Genomic DNA, 4538 nt, shown 5'->3' with positions numbered 1-4538 from the left:
TCAAGGGCTACGCGGGACCAACTCTTGCGGTTTCTTTATTAGAGCGAAGCCTCGCCTTCGTTACGCAAGATGATTTGTTCAATGCAGCGCCCGTTCAAAACAACTTCCTGTCCAAGTGGAAAAAGGGAAGAGCTTCCTTCCTTCGCGATTACACATCGAGCCCGATTGAAATCGGATTGAAAACAAACCTACTTTTCCACGTCTCCTCCTCTTTCTCCCCTCTTTTGTCTTCTTTTTTCGTAGAACTCTCCTTTTTCCTTTTTTTTTTTTTAAGCGCAGCTCCAACAGTTCGAATGACGGAGGGAGGAGGAGTTACATTCGCGAGCTACGAGATTTCTATTGGAGAGGATCCGTCTGATTACATTTCGCCTCTTCAGAAGCGACGAAGTTTTTTTTTTTTTGCCCCTCTCTTTTTGGAGTGAGAATCCGGAGATTCAGGAGGTCTTTGAACAGGAGAGACAACGATTCCATACGATGGAATCCGATTCGTTAGTATCGAAACGATATTGATAAATAGCTCTGGTCTCTCTCTTTCTCTCTCTCTTTCTTTTTTTCAGGTGTTGGAAGGATGGAAGGTGTACCCGGTTAATTCGATAAGCCGATTACACACCGGCTAAGTATTGAAATATCGTCTTCGTCAACAAGATATTGCATAAAGTAAAATCAATAGGGACACGTTGATCCTTGATACCTTAAAGGATCCTTCCTTTGTTTGTCCAAGTTGGAAAGAGCGGATGGAGAGAAATTCTTAAATTCTTGAAAATTTTCCAAGCTTGAAAATTCGTTGATAATGTTATTCCAGTTTGAAGCAACTTTTCTACTTCGCGCTTAATTGACGTATTTACGTATTATAAGTTTATTATTTACAAGTGAAAATGTCGAGTTGTTAAAATTTGTATAAGAAATACGTTTCTAGTTTTATCTCAATAATTATTCATCCTGATTGTTCTCTCGTCCCACTTATATGTCGGTTTGTAATTAAAATTTCACTTGCAATTAGAATTTTCTCGAGAATCGATCTCGTTCGACGTGAACAAATTTGACCGCTCGAACAAAACAGTTATATTTAATTTATATTTTCACGAGCCCGATTTTGTTCGTCGTACGACGATTCTCCGAACGAAAATAAACGTTTGATTCGATTTTCATAAACGGCGTGATCCCGATTCCAGGTCATGGTGGGGACACGCACACGTATCGCAGAAGAAGAAACGATTTTGCGTCGTTATTGAGCGAGGTCAGTTGGTTTTGTTGCCAAGGATAAATCCTTTGGGGGAAGATTAATGGACGGGTTTGCCGTTCTCTGATGATCGATGGCCGACGTATAACAAAACGGGATATTATAGTTAATTATAGCCGTGGAAGACGCAGGGTGGATATTTTTTTGCGGAATCGAAACAGAGATGCTACTTCTTTCTTCGCGAATCGATAAGAATATTCTTCGAGGGGTCCAGTGGCGAAATATTTGCTGGAATATTACGAGCTAGAATAGCCTGGAGAATACTTCGAACGAGTAGAGCACGATCTCTAGTAGACGGTGGTACGATACCTCTAATTGACATTTTCAAAAAAAAGAAAAAAACTTAAAAATTCATATAATTCCATAATTCGATTAAATTCGAAGGTATGCATTTTTCAAACCTCTTCAAACGAGATTCAAGAATCAAAAAGATTCGAAGATTCCTCGGGAAGAATACGTTTCGAAAAGGAATCCACTCTTCGTCTCCAAATCTCGATCCTCGCACTTTTTTCTCATTTCCAAAGAAAATTCAAGATTCTTTGAGGAGAAAAGATACACAAGCGAGAGGGGTGAAATAATCGGGGTAAGAAAGTTGGACGCGTCCGTTTCTTCGTCCCGCCGTGAAACTGTTCGCAAAGCGCGGTTGTCGGCCGAGTCGAACGCCAAGTCGAATTCCCATCGAGGGGTAGGTATGCACACGCGGACACACCGACGTTATGTCGCGGACGGTGTAAAGTTCGATTCTCGCGTTGGTGCGGTTTCTCCAACTTTGCCTGATCTGTCACGTCCAGATCGCAAACTCTGGATCCGGGCCGAGGGTTAAATCGACCGTTCCCGATGGTGGAATGGAAAACGTTTTATATACTACGAGGAGGGGGGCAGGAGGAAGTTCGATGGCGCCCCCCTCCTCTCCCCCTCTCTTCCCCCTCGCTAATATGCGACGCCCGTGAATCGAAACTTGGACTTGGTGTTTCGATGATTTCGATCGATCGTACTGGCTGGTTGGGCTCGAGTTGGAGAAAAAGGCGGATCGAGGAGCGGATCGATGAGCTTGGATGGACGAACGAATGGATGGAGAGTAACGAATTGAATTGTTGAAAAGTTTGATTCAAGAGTAATTGCAATCTTGGAAATCGCGGATTGAATTATTGTAATGGAATTAGAAGAATCGGAAAGACAAAGTTGAAATTAGTTTTATGGTATTGTTATTTGATTTGTAATCATCCGATCCGTTGCCGGACAATTATTGTTAGAACGCAAATTGGATGCAAGAATTCGTACGCTATTTCGACAATAAATGCTTTCGATAACGATCGCGTTTCCTTTTTTTTTTATTTTTATTTTTTTTTTTTTTTACACGATGGATTGTGGTATATCGCGTAAAAAAAAATCGTGTTAAACTAAAACCTATACAAAAAGCAATTTAAAAGAATATATAGAAACGCATTCGGCAAAACATTTATTTAATAAATGTATGAAAGAAAAGTTAATGTGTTCAGGAAAATAGAAACAGAAAAAAAAAAATATTTGTTTAAAATTGTTTGAAGTATGTTTACGTGCGAAAAAAACTTTGCGCAAATATAAATAAAACCTGTAAAATCGCGTAACTATGAACGAAATGTACTAAAAAAAAATCGTGTAACCGTAAAATATGTAAAAAGTACCGTATATTTAGAAAACCTAGGTTTATCTATTTTCCAAAAAGATATTATATATAATATTTTCGTTAGAGCAAATACAATACGAAAAAGTATCGCACTACAACTTTCGAGGAGTTAAATTAATTCCATGCAATCTTAATAACATCCCTTATTCTCCAGTTGCAGAGAAATTATTTGCACAAAACGCCTCTGTGTGCGCAACACGAATATAGCGTATCTACCTTAATATTCCAAAGTTCAAAAGTATTATATAAATTTGAAACACCCCATTTATATCGAAGTCCACGAGTTCTGAAAGCAAGTTAAATTAATCCCATGCAATTTTAATAATACCCACTATTCTCCGATTCTTCCACAGGAATTTCTTTGCCTCGATGTGCACGATATTAGCATGGCGAGCATCCAAAAGTATCACGTAAATTCGACGCATCGCTTTTTACATCGAATTAAATTAATCCCAATCCTAATCTTAATAATATCGTTCTCCAATTTTTCCAAAGGAATTCTTTATATATTAGCATGGCGAGCACTTCTCACATCCAAAACTATCACGTAAATTCGACGCATCCCTTTTTATATCGAGTTAAATTAATCCCAATCGCAATCTTAATAATATCCATTGTTCTCCAATTTTTCCAAAGTAATTCTTTATATATTAGCATTTCTCACATCCAAATCGCGTAAATTCGACGCATCCCTCTTTACATCGAGTTCTACGATTGAATTAATCTATCATCCAATCCCAATAATACCCACCGTTCTCCAATTCTTCCAGAGGAATTCTCGTGTGCACGTCATAAGTGGCGAGCATCCGCAGGCATCGCTGCGGTTCCTTTCATCAGTAGAGTAACGACGTTGTTGAGCATGGATGTCGGGCAGTCTGAATCAGGCGGAATCGCAACGCGCACATCCGAAATTCGTCATCGTATACATCGTGGACGGAGGCGCGTCTTCTATCACATTTCACGTGTCTGGGGAGAACACACCGTTTGACCATGTCAATTATGTCCCTGGTCAATCCCCTGGCCCGTGCATCTGCCGAGTTTCACGAGCCACTGTCCCTCTCTTGTACATATATATATATATGTGTGTGTGTGTGTGTGTGTGTGTGTGTGTGTGTGTGTGTATATATATATATATATATATATATATATATATACGAACGTTTGCCTCCTGGCTTGGCATCACCGTTGATGTACAATCAGTTCACTGTTCATAGGTCCGCAGCCACGATCTCTGACAATTATCGCGAGAGAAATTGAGGGTGGAGAGGGTCGCCTCTGTCGTGTTTCAACGTAAAGCACCCGGCTAAACGCTAAATTAAATTCCTGGCCCGGACAAACTTTTAACGAAGAACCGTCTATTTTCCAAAGGTGTTGTTTATGTAATGGTCGCGTTGGTCGCGTTGAAACGAATTACATAATAAATTATGTAACGAAGATATACCTCGCAATTTTTGATTTTAATATTGGCGGAGGCCAAGGAAAATTATTCTAGGATTTTTTTATATTTTCACGCAATTATAATAATATATTAATTGAATGGTTTAATGCTCGAGCTTTCGACCAAAGCTCGAGATTCGATATTAATTCGAACTCTGGTAAAGTTTTATAGGTCCGGCACGATCTATGGCCGGT

Source organism: Apis florea, unplaced genomic scaffold (genome assembly GCF_048593485.1).
Source record: "Apis florea isolate Af1SG1 unplaced genomic scaffold, ASM4859348v1 contig_3193_pilon, whole genome shotgun sequence".
NCBI classification, from domain to species: Eukaryota; Metazoa; Arthropoda; class Insecta; order Hymenoptera; family Apidae; genus Apis; species Apis florea.
The sequence above is the reverse complement of the archived record's forward strand: the minus strand, read 5'-3'. Positions refer to the sequence as shown.